Raw genomic sequence first — 25,033 nt, 5'->3', positions numbered from 1 at the left:
ATGGGTGCAGACACAGTATGGTGAGGGGGGGATGAGTGCAGACAGTTTGGGGAGCAAATGGGTAAATGTATGTGGACACAGTATGAGTAGCGATGGGAAAAATGTATGTGGACACAGTATGGGGAGTGAGGGTGATGGGATGTTTGCAGACAGTATGGGGAGTCAGGGGTATGTGTTAGCAGACAGTATAGAGAGTGAGGGGGTAAATATATGAGGAGACAGTATGGTGAACAGGTGGGATGCTAGAGGAGACAGTATGAGGGAGGAGGGGAATAGTGTGAGGCGACAGTTTATTGCAGATATTTTTTATTAAGGAGCATTATAATGACACTTCTGTCTTTAAGGGCATTGTGTGGAGATTTGCTGCAGAAAACCAGAGAAGATGGAAGTCTGCAGAGACGAGATGTGGATGAGAAAACTCATCATGGGGTCTGGACAAGAAGACGAAAAGAAGGAGACTGACTTCTGAATTCTCACGTTGCTCGCTGAACGCTGTTAGGATTCCCTCGTGCCGGTAATTTACATATATGCGGTCACATGCTGACTAGACATGTGTGGCCTCACTCAATGATAATGAACAGAGTGCGGTGGGGCACGTCTAGTCGGAATGTGGCCAGAAGTATATAAATCAAATGTTTGTGCTGACATGACCGTAAACTCTTGCCACCGGTACGGGAGAATCCTAAATGTGTGCAGTGCAGTCACTGTGAGAATTCAGAAGCTGCAATGTCAGGATTCAGCACTGCAGGTTCCAGTAGTCATCACATGGACACTTCACTCATATGCGATTTTCATTCTTATGGTCCTGTGACAACGAGCTTCTCTTCCTGCTTCTCTCTCTCATGACTAAGTGTGCAAATCGCATGTGTGCTTTGGGGGGGGGGGGGGCGCCAAACCGAATTCTTGCCCCGGGTGCCAGAAAGCCTAGATACACCTCTGGTGTATACTATGAGGTTCTGCAGCAGTTGAGGTGTATGCTATGAGGTTCTGCAGCAGCTGAGGTGTATTGTGATGTTCTGCAGCAGCTGAGATGTACACTATGAGGTTCTGCAGCAACTGAGGTGTATTATAATGTTCTGCAGCAGCTGTGGTGTATTATGATGTTCTGCAGCAGCTGAGGTGTACACTATGAGGTTCTGCAGCAGCAGGGACACTGGTTTATATGATGCACAACGCAACTGCTGAAGAACCTCATCTTATACCGTCCATGCTCACCAGTCAATCAGAGGCCGTGAGCGGCAGGTTCCCGTTCCTCTCCATGTAACGACATTTATATAAATAGTAATAAATCCATTATTACATTTCTTTCCTCATCCAGAGATCAGCACCACATTGTGGCTATATCGCTATTTTGATACAAATGTGTGTTGTTCTTCCTCCTCTGCCATCAGAGTTGTGTCTCTATCCTGCTGCAATCCATTGCACCAGAAACCATCCCCTACCCTGGCTCCTATCAGCCCCTGGATGTAGCAGTGCTGAGGGTGTCCCAGGCTGCAATGTCTCCCTCCACCAGGCATTCATCACACCACCACCCTGCAGCCATCTCCAGTGCATATCTGTTCTAGAGGGAGGAGGAGGACAGTGCAGCTCAGCAGTGGCCATCGCCTCCTCCTGGATCATGTCTCTAGGATTCTCTTGCAGACACTTTCAGGAGGATCCTGGCTGCCATCTATCTGCTGTGGAGCATACAGAAAAGAGTAAGTGAATTCCAGGACAGGCTTCTTTCCCTCTCAGCATGCAGTAGTAATGAGAGGCAGAGAAGCAAGGAGAGAGAAAGAGGAGGAGGGGGAAGCACAGAGAGAGAGAGGAAGAGGAAGAGAGAGGCAGGTTCTCACAAGCCAAGACTGGGAGCAAGCATCTCCATCCAGGACCAGGATCCAGGGGCTTGTGTGACCCAGAAACTCTCCTGCATCTGCAGCTGGACTATATACCAAGGGAGGGAGGGAATCATGAGCCTGGAAGGGCTGTGACTAGGCGAATTACAGCAGGAAGGGGATGAATGATTGTTTTTTTTTTGTATCCTTCAACCAGATCTGCCTCATTCAAAGAATGCAAGCACTGTCAGGTAAGCAGCACCTACTGCAAGCACTGTCAATGCCTATTATGTGGATTCCTCCCCATATCCAATGCATAGTGTCTCCAGTTTCTTTCTAACAGGGGTGGGGCAGAAGGGTCCCCCCCAACTCCATCAGCCCCCTCTTCAGTCTGGAATTAGAGAGGCTGACAGTCATACCCATTGCCCATCAAGGCTACTATTATTATTTGTATTTATTTATTATTATTTTTATTCATTGTGTTTATTTTTATTTTTTTGTATTTATTTATTTACCATCTGATTTTATTTCAATGGGGTTTTTTTTATAACAAAGTGTATGGGGTGTAATTCAAAGAGGATGTAAATGATAGCAGAAAATCCATGTGCACCAGGAGCTGCAATCTGCAGGCTGCTTTCAGGTGCAGGAGCTGCTTCTATCTCCCCCCCAACAACCTCCCATTCAGCATCTGTGAAATCTTCAAGAGGATTAATCCTTTACTGACAAAAGGTACAAAGGAGAGAAAGGGAGGAGTGGGGTTACCAGATTTAATAATGCATTGTTTCCTATGATGGGGGAATCCTTGCTGCATCCTACTCCTGTTGGCCACCTACTGTATTTCCTTCCCCCTCTATGCAAAAGGGAACATGGATGAAGTCATATGTAATGATGTGACCTAAATTTGCACATTGCCTGTTGCCCTAGAATCATGTCGGAATAGACAAGGTGCAGTCAGATTCTGCAAAAAAAAAAAGCTTCCTTTCTGATTATATAGAAGGTAAGGGTATGATATTATTGACTCTCTAATTGCAGGCTGGACATACTAAGGAGACTGGGGGGGTTGACTCTTGGTCTCTGTTTACTATAGAGAGGAGGGGGAGACAGACTTTGTGATGTCCTGACACCTGGGAAAGGCAATGAATGACTCTGGAATCTTGTGTATTTCCTCATTTTGCACAGATGTAACAAAGGTGAAATTGTCGTTTAACTCTTTCCGCTTTTTTTTTTTTTTTTTGCATTTTCTTATTTTAATTTTTTTCATGCAGTCCTGTCGCCTTTAGGATTTTATCTTTTTCGTGCAGTGGTTGCGGCTGGGTGATAATATCCTCCGACCAGATCCAGTATGATCAGTTGTCCGTCTGGATATTGGATTGTCGATGACTTTTTTTTTTTTTCAGGTTGAACTTTTTGGTGAGTTTTTGATGTTGCAGATTTTCTGCACCCATTAAGTAAAATAGGTTAGTTGCATTTTTTAAAAATAAATAAATTTATGCAGCGTGAAAAAACTCAAAAAACTCATTGTGGGATCAAAGCTTTATGGTCTGTGTACTGTTTGTACTGCCTAGCTGCAGACTGCTGTCCGTGGTGCTGAAATGCAGCTTACTCCGTGCATCATAGCCCAAATCACTGCAGGCGACCACAGCTGGCGCCCCGGCATCTGCTTGCAATGGTAGCGCTGATATCACCTGTAGGATTTTTCCATGTTGTCTTGCAATTACCGGCAACCTGTAGCCCGTTCACCATCTCCAATTCCATCAGTCTTAAATCCCCTTTTGTGCTTATCGCAGCTCAGGAGTTGTTATCTAAAAGCCAATAGTCAACACAATTCCGCTTGGTCCATCAGCCCACGTTGCTATATTCTCTAAATGGACAGATACATATAGCGTCAGCCATCATCTCCTTTATAACACAGTCAGCCACAATAACGGCTCCTCTCCCTGAGTGTAACACAAATTGCTATCCATTAAACATCTGCTGGTAATACTGTCCATAGGCGAGGTCAGTCTTCTGCATAGACTCCATACACTGCCAACATTATTCTATCTATCTATCTATCTATCTATCTATCTATCCAATATCTATCTATCTATCTATCTATCTATCTATCATCTATCTATCTATTATGGAGGCAGCATGATGGCTCAGTGGTTATTACTGCAGCGCTGGGATCCTGGGTTCAAATCCCACCAAGGACAACATCTGCAAGGAGTTTGTATGTTCTCCCCATGTTTGTGTTGGTTTTCTCCAGGTTCTCCAGTTTCTTCCCACACTCCAAAGACATACTGATAGGGAATCTAGATTGTGAGCGCTGAAGAATATGTTAGCGCTATATAAAGATTACTATCATCTATCTATCTGTATATTCTCTATCATCTATCTATCTATCTATCTATCTATCACTTTATCTAATTTCTTTCAATGTTTTTTCTCTATCTTCTTTCTTTCTTTTTTTTCCGTTTCTCCATTCCTTCCTTCCTTTCTATCTTCCCTTCCGTTTCTTCCTTTCCTTCCTTCCTTTCCTTCCTTTCTTTCCTTCATTTCCTTTTCTTCTTTCTTTTTCTTTCCTTCCATCCTTTCTCTTTATTTCCTTCCTTTCCCCTTCCTTCCATCCATCTTTGCTCTTTCCTTCCTGTCTCTTTCCTTTTACTTTCTTTCTTTCCTTTTTTCTTTCCTTTCATCCTTTATCTTTCCCTCTTTTCTATTTCCTTTTTTTCTTTTCCTTCCTTCCTTCCTTCCTTTCTCTTCCTTTCTGTCCTCCCTTCCTTTCTGTCCTTCCTTTCTTCCTTTCTGTCCTTCCTTCCTTTCTTCCTTTCTGTCCTTCCTTCCTATTTCTTTCTTGTCCTTTCTTTCTTCCTTCCTTCCTTTCTTTCTTTCTGTCCTTCCTTCCTCTTTCTTTCATTCACATATCTATCTTCATACCTATCACATTCTGTCTCTCCGTCCTTCCATCCGTCTGCCTGTCTATCTTTCTCGTACCTTTCTCTCTGTCCATAGATCCCTCGGTTTACCGATATCTGCCCTCGGTGATTTTTCGTCACATTACACAAAGGTAATGACCCTAACATCATATTCGGTTCTCCTGTTTCTGTAGTACACACTGTGTAAATTCTTTGTTATTCGGCACAAGTGATGGAATTACTGACACAAGTAGTAATCACTGTGCGCAGAAGAATCAGTGAATGGCTGCACAGCTCTGCTCCATCTGTGCTCTCCTATTCCCGCACTCAGTTTTCGATGTAGACCGGGTATTCTTGTCCTGTCAGCTCTGTTAATCCAAATGAGTAAGTTTTGCTTTGGCTTCTGAATGAATGCGCTGAAGAATTATCCCCAGATTATTTTGACAGATGTGTTTTGTGTGTTGTCAGGCGGAGGGTTTTTGTTTTACGTTATATGTCTTTTGTGTGGAGATTCTACGCCGGCTTTTTGTGTCCTTGCTTTTTAAACAAGATGACTTTATCGCTTTTTTTGTATGTAAATTGTTATATTTTCTGCCTTTTGTTCTTTGGCAGCGTGATACATTTGTAATCGTTAACCAATTACAGCCGCAGAAAACACAGACGAGCCGGCAATCAAGAGGGGCTTATGATTGGGAGCACGGAGCATCCTTTTTTTTTTTTATGGCTGGGATAATGGGAAATACATTGGATGATGTTTTATGCTAATATGTAGGGTAGTGGCAGAGTTGGAATACTGACATAATGGTATCTGCAGAATATGTGATATCAAAACTAACCAACTTAAAAGGGTTGTCCATTCTTAATCTAAAAGTCTCCTGTCACACTATGGAACTTCAGACTTGTGAATCCTCGCATTGCGCGCTGTCAGGATGCTCTGGTGCAGGGAGCGGCTGGGGATGTGACCTCAAGTATAGGATATGCATACTTCCAGCCACATTCCGACTAGACTGCACCCATGTAGTTGGAATTTGCATATCGCCAGCTCCTGACTCCATCATCGGAGAATACATACTGTGCGCACAATGTGAGGCTTCACAAGGCTGCCATCACATAGAGTGATTGCAGACTTGTAGCTTAAAGGGGATATCCGGGACTTTAAAAAAAGGCATGTAGTTGTTAACAGAGACAACAACTGTGTGTTGCATCCGGCGCCGGTCAGTGACCGCTCCTACCTGAGATTCAGCTACCCCTTATCAACAGAGCATCAGTTTGTCTTTTTGTTGACAGTGCGGGACTACTGCGTGTCATGCTGATTGACAGTCTGCTCTCCACTGCCTAATTGTTGACTCTGAGCTAGTGGGAGGAGACAAACCGCTATGATGTCTGTCATACACTGCACAACAGACGGATAGAAATTCTTGATCTCCATACCTTAGTTAAAATAGAAACAGAAATGGCATCATTATGGAAGGCAATATACGGCAGTATTGGGCAGTGTAGATGTGAATTTATCTCTAGAGTGAGACAAAAGACTTGTTAGAAAGCTCAGCACAATCTTTTTATGTCTTCCTCTGCCTGTTTTCTTTCTCTGTTTTTCACTCCTCCTTCCCACTTCCCTCATGATGTAATATCATAGCACTTCACTGTGCTGGACTTCCATTTTATCTTCAGCTATACAAAGTTGAACCATTTTTTTCAGAATGGATGGAGAGTTCAGGAGATAGGGGAAGAAGTTCATTGGAGTAAGATCAGATTTTTTTTTTATAAGATATTTTACAGAGTTTCTTAAATTTGCTTGTGCTGAAGACTTACGCAAAGTTCAGCCAAAGGATAGTCCCACTTTAAATAGTACAGAGCTCATAGTGTGAATATGTACCAAAAATTTGCTGTTTCTAGGTTTGGTACAGAGCTCATAGACTTGTTTCATCAAGTTCTAGTCATTGATGGAGGCAAAGATTGATCTTTACTTATACCATCTTCTGTAATGTCTCTTGTACATCTTCTATAGAAAACATTCCCTTTACGACAACGCTACTATAAATGAGTCACATGACAGCAAAATTTCATGGTGGGTAAATTTGTAAATTTTAATTATCACCCTTTGCGTCTTAACAAACTCTTAGTCAAAGTTGGTGGACTTTTGCCTTTTCCATGGAGAATGTAAACGGACATTGGTAAATTTGTAGGCAACAATTATCGATGATATCCATGGATGCTGCCTGTTTGGGTATAGAGTCATCTACAAAGTTTTTTGTTCATCCATGTCACGATATCTCCAGTTATCTAAGTCAACATTGGCTAGACATGTCTAGATATCTTGAAACGTTTTCAAGATTTAGAAGATGGGCCACCTGAGTTGTCTTTAGTAGATGGCTCTACAAGCCCCAGTTTTGCTTTTCTTATCTAGATTTGCGTTTAACTTTGATACAAAACTTTTGCAATGGCTTAAAATTAAGCAACCTCATTAGAAACTCTTCAGTTTAAGGGGAACACATCACAATGAACATGGCGCTCAATCTGAGCGCAGCAGTGATAAAGCAGAAGGTGCTGGAAGGACTGTTTTATAGTCTGATGGGAAAAGATTCAGTAGAACTTTTTTTCTTGACTTAGGAGTCCAGTGAGAGGTCTTACTCACCCACTGTTAAAGACTACACGCTGGACTGCTAACCTCAGAATTAAAATGAGTGAATTAGAAGTTATATTGTATAATTTCCCTACATAATATATCAATCCGTAAATTTCCTCCTGCTCTATATCAACATGGCCATAGATTGGCTACATGCCATGCGTAACATGATCCTTTTTATTAAAAAAGCTTTGTGGGATAAATGGTGAAACATCTCCTAAATTTCTAATTAAGTTGATTTTCTTGACCCTCATATCAACTATGGGATGATTTATATGCTGTATACTGCTATTTAAAGGGGCTGTCTGGTGAAAGCAAGTAATCGCCTATCCTCTTAAGATAGCTGAAAACTTACTGATCAGTGTGTGTCCGATTATTAGGACCTGCACCGATCGGCAGAATAGAGACGCTTTATTTCCATTACAAAAAGGGAGTGGCATTCATTCTCAGTGGGGCTGCCGCAAAAAAGCGACCGTAGCTCCACAGTGAATGAAGAGAATAGAGAATGTCCCATAGTGAATGAATAGAGCGGCAGTTGAGCATGCACACCGCTGCTGCCTTCGAATGAGGATAAAAGTGTCCTGTTCTGCCAATTACTGTCTGTCCCAGTGGGTTGGATCACCATCAATCAACAAATTATTCACCAAACAACCTCTTTAGCTTTATCTACCACTAAGAATGACCATTAATTAATAGTTACATTTCTTCATCCTACTTTCTTCTTTTTCCTTCTTCCTTCTTTTTCTTTCTTCATCTTTTTCCTTCTTCTTTCTTATTTTCCTTTCTTCCTTCTTCTTCTTCTTCTTCTTCTTCTACTTCTTTCTTCTTTTCCTTCATCTCCTCCCTTCTACTTCCTTCATCTTCTTCGTTCTTCTTCTTATACCTTCTTCTACCTTCTTCATCCTTCTTTTTCTTCCTTTCCTTCCTCCTTCTTCATCCTTCTTTTCTTCTTCCTTTTTCCATCTTTCTTATTGTTCCTTTTTCTTCCTTCATCTTCTTCCTTTTACTTCTTTCTGTTTCTTCTTCTTCATTCATCTTCTTCCTTCTTCTTCATTCATCTTCTTCCTTCTAGACTTCATTCATTTTCTTTCTTCTTTTCTTCATCTTCTTCCTACATTATCTTCTTCTTTCTTTTTTGTCCAGTTTCTTCCGTCTTCCTTTTTCTTCTTCTCTTCCTTCATATTCTTCCTTCTACTTCCTTCATCTTCTTCCTTATTCTTCTTCCATCTTCATTATTCTTCCTTCCACTTATTCCTTCTCCTTCATCCTTCTTTTCTTCTTTCTTTTTCCTTCTTCTTCCTTCTTCATTCCTCTTCTACCCTCTTCTTCTCTTCCTTTGTCTTCCTTTATATTCTTCCTTTTTCTTCTTCATTCATCTTCTTTCTTCTTCCTTCTTTTTCTCATCCTTCTTTATTCATCTTCTTCCTTCTTCTTCTTCTTTGTCTTCTTCTTGCTCTCTATCTTAGGAAACCAGTAAAGATCATCTTGCAAAATGTTACAGCAATTGAAGATTGAATATTCCCATTATTGGTCTTGTCTTATAGATCTTGGCTTTTATAGATTTACTATACTCATTAGGAGACATTTTAGGCTATATTGGCAGCAAGGGATACTTACAATTCTTTCCTTCAATCTTTTTCTCTATTCTTATTCCTCCTCTATACATACACGTCAATTAAAAGTGATTGCCTTGGACAAAAATAATATTTGATCTTTTCTTTTCTTTTACTTAGAAAGATCTCCATCCTTTTACATGGTTTGTGTCTAGTATTGCAGATCATGTATGCACTGTGAGGATTTTCCGGTACCGGGAGCAGGCGGTCATGTGACCATAAGTATGCAAATTGCATACTTCCAACCACATTCCGACTAGACAAGTCCGACCTCACTCAGTGCACTTGCATTGAGCGAGACCACACATGTCTAGTTAGTACGTGACTGCATATATGCAAATTACATACTTGCGGTCTGATGCCCACCCACTTCCGTCATTGGAGAATGTGACTGCGTGCAATGTTAGGTTTCACAGGACTGCAGTCACTTTGAGTGACTGCAGACGTGTAGCCTAAGGCTGGACAATCCCTTTAAGTGCATTTTTTTTGCATGTGTGATTATAGGGGTTATCCCAACTTCCAAAATGGATAAAATTGCAAAGTGTAACAACAATCAACTTTCTTTGTAATTTACCTTTTATTAATTATCCTTTCCTTTCTCAAGAACATAGGGATTTTTAATTAGTAATTTATGACACATGTTCTAGGATACTGGCTACTTCTGCAGGCTATGAGAGATGGCTCATATCCCAGACAAGAGCGTGCACTTGCATACACAGCTATGGAGGCTGCTGGGCTGGAGTGCACCTGTGCTGCACCCATGCTGCAGAGGTAATGTGGCCTCTGCATGCAACATAGTAAAGTGCACAGTTCAGACCAGGAAAGATGTACACCTTTGTACCGTGTTAGCCAGTAGATAGAAAAATATTCAGAATTGAGAGTCCTCAGTGGTTGATACCTTTTAATGGCTAACTGGTAACACATTGCAAGCTTTCAAGACTACTCAGGTCTCTTCATCAGGCTAGACTAATACAAAATCTGAAGAATCACATATTTATGCACAATACAGCACAGAAAAAATGCAATAGATGAGACAAGTGACGTGAAGCAGAACTATCATTATGGGAGAGGGAGAAACATAAATATTGCTCCAGTTCATAGATAAGGAGTCCGGATGTTTTAGGCTGAGTGCAGACGTACTTTTTGGCCCTGCGGATTTTTCCGTGCAGAATGGAAGAAATCCGCAGGTCAAATGACCTGCATTTTTCCTGCGGATTTCTTCCATTTTTCATGCGGTTTTTGTGCGGTTTTCGATGGCGGTTTTCCCCCTGCGGATTTGGTGACAGGGGAGATGGAAAACCGCACAAAAGAAGTAACATGCTGCGGATTTTGTACCGCAGGAAAACCGCGCGGAAAAATCTGCAGCGTCTGCACAGCGTTTTTTTTTTTACATTGATTTTAAGGCTACTGTGCATCACAATGCAGAAATGCAACGTTTATGCGGGGTAAAATCCGCTGCGGAACCGCTGCAAATCTGCATCGTGTGCACACAGCCTTATTGTCCTCTGATTGGGGTCTCCTAATGTGTTGTGATGCCCCCACACGGTCCTAGGAGCAAATTCCTTAATTGATGTAAAAAGACATAAATCCATGCAACACATTCATTCCAGCACTGAGAGTGTCAAAGGTCATCATAAATTTATAATTAGTCTATGCCTGATGAAGAGACCTGAGTAGTCTTGAAAGCTTGCAATGTGTTACCATCTTTTCAGTTAGCCATTAAAAGGTATCAACCACTGAGGACTCTCAATTCTGAATATTTTTCAGTTCAGACCAGTGACACGACCGTGCTGCTGGTCCGATCTATCAATCTTCAGGAGCCCACAGCTCCCTGGCAAGTAGGAAGCTGGGAGGCACAGGAGCAGTGTGCTCCTGATGAATGAAGACTAGCAACTAGTTTAATTGAGAAAAACTCAGAAAATCGCTGTTTTTGAAAAAAAAAAAAAAACAGTTTCTAATAGTCTTTTATTGTAACTTTAGTTTCCTTCTATTGAATTATTTTGCACTTTTTTATATGATTGAGGGTCTAGTACTATGGCGGGATATTTAGATGAGACCCTTACTGTTCATGCTTTGCAGAGGTGGTGATATATTGTTCAGGACTTGGCTAAGCTGTTCATTGCCAGGTTATAGTTCACACTGCAGCCGCGCAGACAGGGCCGATACACTCTGTATGCATCGTACTATGGGTGTTGTGCTGTAACCAGTTGGTGGTGTGCTGTGACCTTTCACATTTGTGCACATTGGAAAATATACACTGGTTTCTTACCTATCCTGCTGAGCCTGTGATTTATCCGCCATCTGTAGCTGTGCTACCATTTCCCATCATTACATATGTCTATTACAGGCTTCAAGGTAGTTAAAGGAGGATGTTTTATCCTTCAAATAAAAATGGAACATCAAAGGGGAAACCAGATTTTTATTTTACATTCGTCCTGAAAGTGCCTGTGTATTTCTCTCCATCTTCGTGAAGCCTTCCTCATCTTCTTTTTTGCCAAATTATCTTTTTTCTTGTTATTTCTTTTCCTTCATTCTGTTTCTTTCCTTTTTCTTCCTCTTTTTCCCTATGATTTTATCTTTTTATTCTTTTTGCCTTCTATTTACTTCTTCACCTCCCTTTTTTTTTTATTTTTTGTATCTTTTTTCTTCTTTGTCTATTGCTTAATGGATTATCTTATTCTTTCTTCATTGCCGTTTTCTTTCTTCTTCATCCCAATTATTTTTTCTCATTCTCTTCTTGTTTTCATATCTTTTCTTTGTTCTTTTGTTTTTTCTTTTTCTGTCTCTTACTTTTTGTAAGGATCCTGTCAGCGCCGGCGTGCAGCCTCCGCTGAGCAGGGAGTCACCCGCACTGTAGGGGGGTCCGAGGTCAGGTACAGCCGGAAAGTACAGATACACAGGACCTGTGGACGTTGAAGTTTAGCAAGCAGTCACAGGATCTACGGTCATGTGACTGCAAGGGGGCGGGGCTTAGCGTCCTGCTTTCAGAGATGGCAGGACACTATACAGAAATACTCCGAGTCAGTCAAAATGGAGGTCATACACAGAGATATCAGTAAAGTACCAGGGATGAGACAGAACGGATAGTCAGGGCCAAGCAGAAGTCAAAACCAAACAGACATAGAAGGTACCAAGCAGAATCCAAAGCAATATCCAGAGAACAGACCTAGTCGTACACATAGAATCAAGCAACCAGAACACAGCACAAACACACTCAGGGGTCACCACACAATGCCCAGGGCGAAAGTATAACTGACGGGGGATGGGAGCTTCCTGAGGCTATACAAAGCTTTCCCAGAACCAATGAGAGGCCGCCATAATAGGTCCCAGGTGTGCAGGTAAGAGTCTGCACTGAGATCAAAACATTAACCCCAGAAGTGCTGGTCACCCAGCACTGGTATCATGACAGTACCCCCCTCTCAACGGGGGGCCTCTGGACCCCCAGGCTTGCCCGGGTACCTAGCATGGAAAGCCCGAACCAGGCGATCCGCATGCATCAACCGGGCCGGCACCCATGACCTGTCCTCCGGCCCATACCCCTTCCAATGAACTAGGTACTGTACTGACCGCCGTACCAACCTAGAATCTACGATGTGACCAATCTCATATTCCACATGTCCCTCAACCGAAACCGGAGGAGCAGCGGACTCGGATTCTCCCCGGACTGCTTCAAAAGGCTTCAGTAGAGATCTATGGAAGACGTTAGGGATCTTGAAAGAGGGTGGAAGGCACAGCCTGTACGCTACTGGGTTGATTTTTTCCACAATCTTGTACGGGCCAATGAATTTGGGGCCCAACTTGGCTGACGGAATCTTTAACTTAATGTTTCGTGTGGAGAGCCAAACTTTCTCTCCAACCTGAAACATGGGACCAGGTGTTCGTTTCCTGTCCGTGAAAAACTTATACCTGCCTTGAGACCTAGATATACGCCGCTGGACTTCTGCCCATGTATCTTTTAACCGCTGAACAGAGTCCTCAGCCCCGGGACACCCCGAATCCAGACGAGAAAACTGACCAAAATGAGGACTGAACCCATAGTTGATCAAGAAAGGGGACATACCAGTGGATTTACTCACCCGACTATTGAAGGCAAATTCAGCCAACAGCAGTATATCACACCAGTCTTTCTGTCTAGCAGAAGTCAGACATCTGAGGATCTGTTCCAGAGACTGATTAGTGCGTTCCGTCTGACCATTACTCTCAGGATGGTATGCGGACGAAAAGGACAGAGATATCCCTAATTTTTTGCAGGAAGCAAGCCAAAACTTAGCCACAAACTGCACACCATGATCAGACACCACATTCAGAGGTACCCAATGCAAGCGGACCACATGCTGCACAAACAGTCTGGATAAGGTCTCAGCTGAAGGTAATGCGGACAGGGGAACAAAATGAGCCTGCTTTGAAAATCTGTCCACCACTACCCATACCACCTTATTACCCCTGGAAGAGGGAAGATTGGTAATAAAATCCATGGACAGGTGGGTCTATGGTCTTTTGGGAACTTCCAAGGGCATCAGCTCTCCCGCCGGCCGGCTATGGGAGCTTTTAGAATGAGAGCAGACCCCACAACCAGAAATTAATTTCTTTATATCAGAACCAAGGGTAGGCCACCAGAAGGTCCTAGCCACCGCCAGTCGCGTGGCTGATATACCAGGGTGAGCACACAACTTGGATTCGTGGAACTCTTGCAAGAGTTTAAGGCGAAGTTGCTCTGGGACAAACAACTTGCCCCCTGGCTTGGCTGCAGGAGCCAGCGACTGGGCCCCCTCAATTTCCCGTTCTAATTCAGACGAGATCCCTGCTAACACCACCCCATGGTGCAGAATGGAGGACGGTGGCTCAGGGGCAGACACAGGGTGAAAAGTACGAGATAAGGCGTCAGCCTTGACATTCTTTGACCCTGGACGGAATGTAATATTAAACTGGAAACGAGAAAAAAAATGTGACCAACGGGCCTGTCTGGGTGTTAATCTTTTAGCAGACTCAATGTATGACAAATTTTTGTGATCAGTGATCACAGTAACTGGGTGACTGGCCCCCTCCAAAAAGTGCCTTCACTCCTCAAACGCCAACTTGACCGCAAGAAGCTGTCTATTGCCTACATCATAATTTCTTTCAGCAGCAGAGAACTTCCTGAAAAAGATAGCACATGGCCTGAGGTTGGTTAGAGTGGCAGGCCCTTGGGATAACATTGCCCCCACCCCCACCTCGGAGGCATCCACCACAAATAGTTTGGACGGCTCTGGCTGTACCAACACAGGAGCAGACATAAAACATTTTTTTAGCGTCACAAAGGCCTCTTTTGCGAGCGAGGACCAATTTCTCACATCCGCACCTTTGCATGTTAGATCCGTGAGAGGTTTGACCACTTGCGTAAACCCCCCGGATAAATTTGCGTTAATAATTGGTGAACCCCAAGAAGCGCTGAAGACCCTTAAGATTTCGGGGTTGCACCCAATCCGCAATGGCCTGCACCATCTTGGGGTCCAAGCGAAAACCCTCACAGGATACAATTAACCCCAAAAAAGACAATTCTTGCACACAAAATACACATTTCTCCAATTTGGCATACAGATGATTTTCTCTCAGTCTTTGGAGAACAGTTTGTACATGTTCCAGATGAGAATGCCTGTCAGAGGAGTATATCAAAATATCATCTAAGTAGATAACGACAAAACGACCAATGAAATCAGAGAATACCACGTTGATGAAATTCTGAAATATGGCAGGGGCACTGGTAAGACCAAACGGCATGACTAAATTTTCAAACAGTCCCTCGGACGTGAGGAACGCAGTTTTCCATTCATCCCCCTCTCGGACCCTTATCAAATTATATGCCCCCCGAAGATCCAGTTTATTAAACCACTTTGCCCCTGATAGTTGGTTACACAAGTCGGGAATCAACGGAAGGGGGTACGAATTCCGTACAGTAATCTGATTAAGCTCCTGAAAATCGAGACAGGGACGTAACCCGCCATCTTTTTTCTTTACAAAAAAGAACGTATGTGTCCCTTGCACAGACTTTCAGCAATGTACTCCTTCATAGCCAAGCGCTCAGGGCCGGATAAATTAAACAGACGGGCTTTAGGTAATTTAGCCCCCGGGACCAGCTTGATAGCGCAGTCAAAGGGTCTATGTGGCGGTAGCGTCTCAGCCTCGCTTTCAGAGAATACATCTTCGAAGTCTTTCAGGCATTCTGGAATACCTTCCAGCTCGACAGATGATACAGACACAGATTTAACAGGTTCAACCAGCAGTGCGGATTTATCACGTAACTTAAAATCATTAAACCCCCATTGAACAATCTCCCCCGTTTTCCAGTTAATAACTGGGTTATGGCATTGTATCCAGGGCATGCCCAACACCAACCCTGCAAGTAGATTGTCCAGAACAAAACAACTAAGGTTTTCCACATGAGTAGCGCCCACTCTGATCGAAAACAAGTCAGACATAAAGAGACTTCCCTCCTTAGTGAGGGGAGAGGAGCCAATGGCCACCGCCTTGATCGGAACCTTGAGCCTAACTGTCCCTATCTTGCAATGTGTGACCAATTGGGAGTCAATGAGATTAATCGATGATCCACAGTCCACGAGGGCTGTAGAGGGAAAAGAACTACCGTCCACAAACAGTTCCACATGAAGTAACACTTTAGAAAATGAGGAAAAGGGTACCTGAGGGTCTGAGTAGTCTCCCCGTTGACTACCCAGACCTAGTCGTTTCCCGCCGACCGGGTCGAAGACGGGCAATCAGGACACTCCCTTTTCCAATGTCCCCTTTTACTGCAGTAAAAGCATAACTGCTTGTCCTTCCGGCGTTTCCTCTCCGTATCCTTCAGGGAGAGGGCGCCTACATCTGTGAGCTCAGGGGCAGTCTCCTTTCCACTGGGGAACAATGGAGTCTCCACCTGCATCACCCCTGTGGCCCGCAGCCTGCGGTCCATCCGGATGGCCTGGGTCATGGCGTCCTTGAGACAGTTAGGTGGGGGATGTAATGCTAAGGCATCCTGCAGCCACTCAAACAAGCCTCTGCGAAAGAGTCCTCGGAGTGCGTCGTCGTCCCAAGAGACCTCTGCGGCCCAGCGGCGGAATTCAGTACATAACCACTCAGCCGAGTGTTTCCCCTGACAGACGCTCATCACCATGTCCTCTGCCAATCTCACTCGGTCAGGCTCATCATAAATGTGCCCAAGGGCCTCAAAGAATGCATTCACAGACAGTCTCTCAGGGGCAGTGGGAGGAAGGGAGAAAGCCCAAGCTTGTGGGGACCCTCTTAATAATGATATGATGACCCCTACCTTCAGATTTTTGTCCCCAGAGGAGCGTGGTCTCAAACTAAATCCATGAAGACCCTGAACTCCTTTTTGTTCCCAGAAAAAAAGTCAGGCAGTTTAACAGGTGGTTCCGGGGACACCAGAACAACATCCCTCGCCCCAGCCCCCGGAGACTCAGCAGATAAAGCCCCTCGCACTGTCTCAGAAACGTGCTGCTGAGAATGAGCCAGAGCTTGCTGCTCCAGAGATAAACCCTGAAACATCTAAGTCAGACTTTTCATCTGGTCAGCCAGAGACTGTATGGGATCCATAACTCTCTGCACAAAAAACCCCCAAAAACTTAATGGTCAGTTATAATGTCAGGATCCTGTCAGCGCCGGCGTGCAGCCTCTGCTGAGCATGGATTCACCCGCACTGTAGGGGGGCCCGGGGTCAGGTACAGCCAGAAAGTACAGATACACAGGACCTGTGGACGCTGAAGTCTAACAAGCAGTCACAAGACCTACGGTCATGTGACTGCAAGGGGCAGGACTTAGCATCCTGATTTCAGAGATGGCAGGACACTATACAGAAATAGTCAGAGTCAGTCAAAACGGAGGTCATACACAGAGATATCAGTAAAGTACCAGGGATGAGACAGAATGGATAGTCAGGGCCAAGCAGAAGTCAAAACCAAACAGCCATAGAAGGTACCAAGCAGAATCCAAAGCAATATCCAGAGAACAGACCGAGTTGTACACAGAGAATCAAGCAACCAGAACACAGCACAAACACACTCAGGGGTCACCACACAATGCCAAGGGCGAAAGTATAACTGACGGGAGATGGGAGCTTCCTGAGGCTATAAGAAACTTTCCCAGAACCAATGAGAGGCCACCATAATAGGTCCCAGGTGTGCAGGTAAGAGTCTGCACTGAGATCAAAACATTAACCCCAGAAGTGCCGGTCACCCAGCACTGGTATCATGACAATTTTTTTCTTTTACTTTTTTTTGTTCTCTTTCTTTAACTTTCTTATTTTCTATCTCTGTCTTTCGTTTTGCTCTTTTCATTTTTCACATTCTCATTTTCTTTCCTTTCTCTATTCTTTATTATCCTTCCAATATCTTTCTTTCTTTCTGACTTTTTCTTTCTTTTTCTCTCTCTGTCTCTCCCTCCCTCTTTCTTTTTCTTTCCTCCTTTCTCATTCTTTCTTTTGTTCTTTCTTTCTTTCTTTCTTTCTTTCTTTCTTTCTGTCTTTTTCTTTGTTTTCTTTTTCTCTTTCTGTCCCCTTCCTCCCTCCCTCCCTCCCTCCCTTCTTTCTTTCTTTCTTTCTTTCTTTCTTTCTTTCTTTCCATCTTTTTATTTTCTTTTTCTCTCTGTCCCCTTCCTTCCTCCCTCCTCTTTTTTTCCCTTTTTCTCTTTCTTTCTTTCTTTCTTTCTTTCTTTCTTTCTTTCTTTCTTTCTTTCTTTCTTTCTTTCTTTCTCTTTCTTTATTTCTCTTTTTTCATCATATGTTTCCTCTTCTTGTTTATCTTCTTTCTTCGTTATCACATTTCTTCTTTCTTATTCATTTTATTTTGCTTTCCTCTTTACTTTCCCTTCTTCCTTCTTCTTTTTCATTATCATCTTCTATTTCTTTCTTCCTGCACCTTCTTGGACACATTTTTCTTCCTTATTAGCCACAATACTTTGTATAACCTGCTGTCCCAGAAGAAAACAGAATTGTTGTAGCCAGAGCTGCAAAAATAATGATGCCCCAATGCAATTAGAGAAAGTACTTGACTACGATCATTTACTTAAAGCTTCTTGCCTATAAACTTGGTTCACTTGGAATTTTCTGTTGGGTTCCTTTCAGTGCTTGCTATAAGCTAGACATCTGAGCCTCTAATTTGTGTCTTTACCAACAGAGATTGACAACATCCTTTTTTTTACAAGTTTCCTTTTTTGGAGTAAAAAGACAAATGATACAATTTTGTCCTAGTTTTAGATGCAACTTTTTAAACCGTTTAGTGATGGCTGACTGAAAATCTGACAGGCATATTTATTGTCCCTGTCTCTAACAGGAGTCCAAAGATGGCTGACCTGGGCTCATTCATTAGGCCTCTGTCCTCCATTACGGATGAGGTGAACCTGGGCGCTGCCTCCAACTACGTAGATGCCTCAGTCACTATTGCCGGCAGCAGATAGGGGGAAAACTTGTGGAATCATAGTTATCACCCATTCTGGCTGTTGCTGAAGTATCAGCTATATTATGTGTACATTTGTGGCCCTCGGTGCTAACTGCATAGCACCGGCTTGTAATAAATGACAAATGGTACAAAGAAGCTAAACGTGCAATTCCTGCCAAGTATGGTGGAAACTGAATAATAAATCAGGGTTTTCATCTTGTTTTTCCATCTTTGTCTGCTTCTTCCACTTTTCCTTTTATTCTTCTCATTCTTCTTTCTTCTATTTTATCTTATTCATCTTCTTCCTTTTCTTCTTGTTTTCCTTCCTTATTCTCCTCCATTCTAATTTTTCTTTTTTGTTTTTCATACTCTTCATTGCATTCTCTATCTTTCTTCCTGTTTTACTTATCATCTATCTTTTGGTTGTTCTCTTCATAATTATCTTCTTTTTTATTTCCGTATTGTATTTCCTTCTTCTTTCTCCTCATCATATTCTTCCTGTTGATTATCCTCATTATATTCTTTCTCCTTTTTCTTATTTTCCTTATCTTCCATCTTTGTTGTTCTCTTCATCAATATCTTTTTTCATCTTCTTCATCTTTTTTTTCTTTCATAATTTACTTCTTGCAACTTGTTTTTCATCAATATCTACTTTTTTCTGTATTATTTTCATCCTTCCTTCTTTTTGATCATCCTCTCTTGCTCTTGTTCCTTATTTTCCTTCTTATCATCTTTACTCTTTGTTGTTCACCAGTACCTTCTTTTTTTCTCTGTCTTATTTTACTTCTTCTTCCTCTTCTTCTTTTTCTTCTTCTACTTCTTTGTCTTTATGATGACCCTCAGTACATTCTCTCGCTTCTTATTTTCCTTCTTATCACGTTTCCTCTTTGTTGTTCAACTTTACCTTCTTTATTATTTTTCTTCTTTATTTTACTTCCTTCTTCTTCCTCCTCATCATATTCTTCTTTTTGATTACGGTATCTTCATTATATTCTCTCTCCTTTTTCTTATCTTCCTCATCTTTCTTCTTTATCTATCTTCTTTTTGTCTTTCATAATTTACTTTCTGCAACTTCTTCTTTTTGATCTTTCTCATTACATTCTTTCTCTTATTTTCTTTGTTATCCCTTGTTGTTATTTTTCCTCTTCTTCAATCTCTTCATTGTAGTCATCCTTTTTCTCTTCTTTATCATCCTGCTTCTTCTTCTTTGCCATCTTCTGTCTCTTGTTTCCTTCAACTTATTATTTTTCATAATCTTTCCTGACAGCTGTTTGCCCATAAAGGCAAAAATATGCCCTTGAGTCATAATAGACCATGGGAAATTATGATAAATCTCTTTGCATATATTTATGGCTGTAGAAAGCAGTGGCATTCCTGTTCTAAGGCCTCCTTCACATGTCCTGGTGACTTTGGTACTGGAAAAATTAGTTCTCTTGAAATCCATGGTCCGTGTGCTATCCGAGTGTACGTATGTGACATCCGTGTGATGTCCGTGTGCTTTCAGTGTTACAAGTAAGGAATAAAATGCAGCATATAAATTAATGAGTGTTATGTACTAAAGATAGACATAGCGATGGGGAACATTATAGATAGATAGATAGAAATATGTCAGTGTGCTATATAATCAGTGCTGTTTTTCTGTACTTGTTTTTATTTTTAAATAATTTAAAAAACAGTGGCGTGGGCTCCCGCGTAATTTTCATAACCAGCAGAGGGAAAGCCGACAGCTGGGAAACTGATATTAATAATCTGGGAAACTGCCATTAGCCCTAAATATTTACAGGCTATTAATAAGAGCTTACAGCTGTTTGCTTAGGCTTTACTGGTTAGTTCACAGGAGGACCACAGAGAAAAAATACTTAGGGTAATGCTGTAAATTCTAACCAGCAAATGATAAACAGACAGCTGTGGGCTGATAATAATAGCCATTGAAAGGGGCCATGCATATTGGCTCTCTTCCCAGGCTAATAAAATCAGACCACTGTGGCCCAAGAAATGGTGCATCAATAAGATGAGACAATCCTGGCACTTAGCTTTGGCTCTTCCCACATGCCCTGGTGCAGTAGAAAGTGAGGTAATAGGGCTGAGGTTTGTGTCAGCTGTTTTATGGACGCTGACAACAAGCCCATGGGTTAGTAATGGAGAGATGTCTGTAAGAAATCCCCATTATTAACCCTATGCTTATATTGTAAAAAATAAACACCCAGAATAAAGTCCTCTAATTGAAAGAAAGACACGGACTCCTTTATTTGAAATAAACACTTCCCACCCACTTTTACCTGTTTATTAGTGTAAAATGAAAAATAAACAAACACAATATTCCTCACCTGACTGACGATAATTCATTTGTCCCACGCTGTAAACCATCTCTGCTTCATGTGTATGCCTTGCTGAATGGTTGCATAATGCTACCATTCAGCCTGGCATCCAGGAGACACTGAGCTGAGCATCAGTGTACAGCTTCAGTGACCTGCGGTGATGTCATTGAGGTTACCACACAAATTACACATATCATCCTGTGCAGGCCCCCTTTAACCCCCGAAATCATCATGTGCAGTCCCCCTTTAACTCCCATTATTGTTAGGGTTGCAGATCGCACTAAATTAAAAATATAAGCAAGTGCGATCACAACCTGGGGTCCACCTCGCAGAGATGATATTCTGCTGCTATGCAACAACGGACAGCGTGTAGTAAATCGCTTGCTGGACACCGGCGAGGAACCAATGACCGGGTGTAATAGGAAGCGGGCTCTGTTACTGCACAGAGTCCGCAGTACCCAATGCCAAAGCCTGTTAAACCTCACTGGCTATGGCTAGAGGAGCACTAGCGTGTGGTCACAGGACACTGTTTCTGAGACACGAGAACAGCGCCCCTCTAGACCCACTAGTGCCCAAAACCGCTACTGCGGAGCCAGGGAAAGTTCCCCCTGGAATGCTGTGCCACAAACATTAGACCACCGCTCTGAGTGGGTGCAGCAAACAATAGACCACCGCTCTGAGTGTGTACTGCGTCTGCACATGCGGTCGCCACTAACCAGCCTGAGTTTGATGCTGGAAAGCGCACTATCTCTGCACGGCGCCGTGCAGACGGACGCTGCTACACATGCGGTACTGTGATGCAAGTGCTGACTGGCGCCCACTGGCGCTAACGGATGAAAGCTGAAAGCACTGCGGCGCTAAGCAGTACCAGTACTAGGTGCTGACTCTACTCTGTGACCCTAACTCATACACAACCGAGGGAGGGGAATCCTAATGAGTCATTCACCTGTCTCATACATCCATCATCACACACACCACTATAACCATAGCTCCCAAGCATCCCGGATTCCGCGGGACAGTCCCGTTTTTGCTCTGCCCACCCGCTTTCCCGCCCGGGACACTATTTGTCTGGCACTGCAGGGAGATAAGCCGCACGCCCCCCCATGCACCCCATATTCGCCCTCCCAGAGACGCACCAAAGCCACTGACAGCTTGCAATGAACGCTAAGCTGTAGTTCTCTTTTGTGCGCACAGGACCCATGATGAGGTCACAGGATGGGAGGAATCAGGAGTCACATGATCATCCTCATCACAGGTCCTGTGCGCACAGAGAAGAGAACTACAGCTTAGCGTTCATTACATATATGATAATGCCCAGTATCAGAGAACGAGACAAGGCGGTGACCATGGTCCAAAAACGCCTTGTGCATGGATTACCACTCCATATGCTAATCTTAAAAAGGAGAAAACGGAGTAACGGATACAAAATATATGCAAAAGTATAAATTTTATTAATACTCACATCAAGTGCTGACAAGTATACAAGTTGACTAAAATAGGGGGGATAAGCCCCAATGATACAACAATCAGGACAGACAAGGACAGGGTAAATAAAATGATACCAGTGCTCTAAATCTACATGGCACAACGTTCAGTCAGCCCATGGGCATTGCACATAACAGACATGTGTCTAATGGTAAAAGATAGTCAAATATGGCATACTCAATTAAATGTGTATTGTACATAGTTGTACATGTCTAGAGCGCAAAAAAAAAAAAAAAAAACATCCAGAGGGGTCAATGTGCAAGTCCAATGGACACTGAACATAAATGAATCAATGACATGTGGAAGGATTCTTACATAGTAAATAACATATGTATCAGCATATCAAAACTGCGCAATTGTGCCAGAGAGAACCCGGGAGACGACCCGCCCAGCGGTCCAAATGACCGAAGTGTGGAAACAAGTAAAGGCAGGCTGCTTACCGGGGAGCAGAGGAGGTGAAGGCCCATGCAACGACACCTGTCTCATACATCCATCATCACACACACCACTATAACCATAGCTCCCAAGCGTCCCGGATTCCGCGGGACAGTCCCGTTTTTGCTCTGCCCACCCGCTTTCCCGCCCGGGACACTATTTGTCTGGCACTGCAGGGAGATAAGCCGCACGCCCCCCCATGCACCCCATATTCGCCCTCCCAGAGACGCACCAAAGCCACTGACAGCTTGCAATGAACGCTAAGCTGTAGTTCTCTTTTGTGCGCACAGGACCCATGATGAGGTCACAGGATGGGAGGAATCAGGAGTCACATGATCATCCTCATCACAGGTCCTGTGCGCACAGAGAAGAGAACTACAGCTTAGCGTTCATTGCAGGCTGTGAGGGGCTGCGGTGATCAGGAGCCTGGTGTATGCAGGACTCTCTCTGTTGTGCTGGTCGTCATGGTGCTGGGTGAGGGAAGTTTATGTGTGAGGTCAGAAGGGGTTTACAGGTGTATGGAGCTGAGCGGTGTGTACGAGGTGTACGGAGCAGAGATGTTTATAGAGCGGAGCCGCGTGTGTACGAGATGTATGGAGCGGAGCCGCGTGTACGAGGTGTATGGAGCGGAGCCGTGTGTACGAGGTGTACGAAGCAGAGATGTGTATGGAGCGGAGCCGTGTGTGTACGGAGCGGAGCCGCGTGTGTACGAGGTGTACGAAGCAAAGCCGCGTGTGTACGTGTACGAGGTGTACAGAGCAGAGATGTGTGTACGAGGTGTATGGACCGGCGCTGTGTGTGTGTATGGAGCATAGCCGTGTGTGTACGAGGTGTACGAAGCGGAGCCCCGTGTGTACGAGGTGTACGAAGCAAAGACGCGTATGTATGAGCAGAGATGCATACAGAGCAGAGCCGCGTGTGTAGGAGGTGTACGGAGTGGAGCTGCGTGTGTACGGAGTGGAGCCGCGTGTGTACGAGGTGTACGGAGCCGCGTGTGTACGAGGTGTACGGAACAGAGCTGCGTGTGTATGAGGTGTACAGAACGGAGCCCTGTGTGTACAAATTGTACGGAGCTGAGCCGTGTGTTTACGGAGCTGAGCTGAGCCGTGTGTGTACGGTGTGTACCGAGTGGAGCCGCGTATGTATGGAGCGGAGCCATGTGTGTACAGAGCGGAGTCAAGTGTGTGCTGGGCGTACAAAATGGAACCCTGTGTGTACGAAGTGTGCAGAGCAGAGCCGTGTGTGTACGGGGTGTACAGAGTGGAGCCGCGTGTGTAGGAGGTGTACGGAGTGGAACTACTTGTGTACGAGGTGTATGGAGCAAAGCCGCATGTGTTCAAGGTTTACAGAGTGGTGCCATGTGTGTACAAGGTGTACAGAGCGTGGCCACATGTGTACAAGGTTTACGGAGCAGAGCCGCATGTGTACGAGGTTTACGTAGTGGAGCCATGTGTGTACTGAGTGGAGCCGTGTGTGCGTGAGGTATACGGAGCGGAGACGTGTGTGTATGAGGTGTGCAGAGCCATGTGTGTACAAGCTGTATGGTGGGGAGCATTTATACCCCCCAACCATCCCGGATCCAGCAGGACAGTCCCGATTTTGAGTCTGCCCCACTGCCCCGACCGGGAGGTTACTTTTCCGGCGGACACAGGAGTACAGGGCTTCGACACAGGAGTACACGGCAAAGCCCCGAGGAGCACTTTAAAATTTGCACGTGACGTTCCACCGGAAATGACGTGCTGGAAGTTGACTGGAAATGAGGTAATTTCGGAGGAGATTGTGACGGAACCATGGAGGCACTTCAGGGAATGCTTCAGATCCATCACTGTGTCCTCCTCCGACAGCGTGGACAGTGGGATCGCCTTGTATTCGGGAATGTTGGCCATGTGAGCGGATCATGATATGTTCTGCATCAGGAAGCTCAGGTGGGCACTAAAATGTGAACCAGGCTGCTATATTATCTTTGTAGAATCTATTTCTTTCTCTCTCTCTCTCTTCTTTCTTTCTTTCTTTCTTTCTTTCCCCTCTTCCTTTCTCTCTCTCTGTTCTTTCTTTTGCTCTGTTCTTTCTTTCCCCTCTTTCTTTCTCTTTCTGTAATCTTTCTCTCTCTCCGTTCTTCCTTTCTCTCTTTCTCTGTTCTTTCTTTCTCTTTGTTCTATTTATCTCCCCTCTTTCTTTCTCTCTCTCTGTTCTTTCCTTTCTCTCTCTCTGTTCTTTCTTTCATTCTCTCTCTTCTTTCTCTCTCTGTTCTTTCTTTCTCTATCTTTCTCTCTTTTCTTTCTTTCCCCTCTTTCTTTCTCTCTCTGTTCTATATTTCTTCCCCCTCTTTCTTTCTCTCCCTGTTCTTTCTTTCCCCTCTTTCTTTCTCTTTCTAATCTTTCTTTCTCTTTATTTCTCTCTTTCTCTGTTCTTTTTCTCTCTGT

At 43.7% G+C, this 25,033-nt stretch overlaps 1 protein-coding gene across 2 annotated transcripts in view; it reads left to right on the top strand.

The window, feature by feature from the left end:
* The first annotated feature begins 1,401 nt into the window (after positions 1–1,401).
* Positions 1,402–25,033, top strand: part of SYT3 (synaptotagmin 3) — a 315,149-nt gene continuing 291,517 nt past the window's right edge. Inside the window, exons 1-2 of one of the 2 annotated variants that reach the window (XM_073570816.1) lie at positions 1,402–1,697; positions 2,032–2,065. The gene's annotated coding sequence lies outside the window, so the exon portion shown is untranslated. The other variant, XM_073570817.1, reaches the window with a different exon arrangement.

This window comes from Dendrobates tinctorius, unplaced genomic scaffold (assembly GCF_039654945.1).
Source record: "Dendrobates tinctorius isolate UK_male_01 unplaced genomic scaffold, ASM3965494v1 ptg000028l, whole genome shotgun sequence".
NCBI classification, from domain to species: Eukaryota; Metazoa; Chordata; class Amphibia; order Anura; family Dendrobatidae; genus Dendrobates; species Dendrobates tinctorius.
Note: the sequence above shows the minus strand (reverse complement) of the source record. Positions and strands in the feature narration are given on the sequence as shown.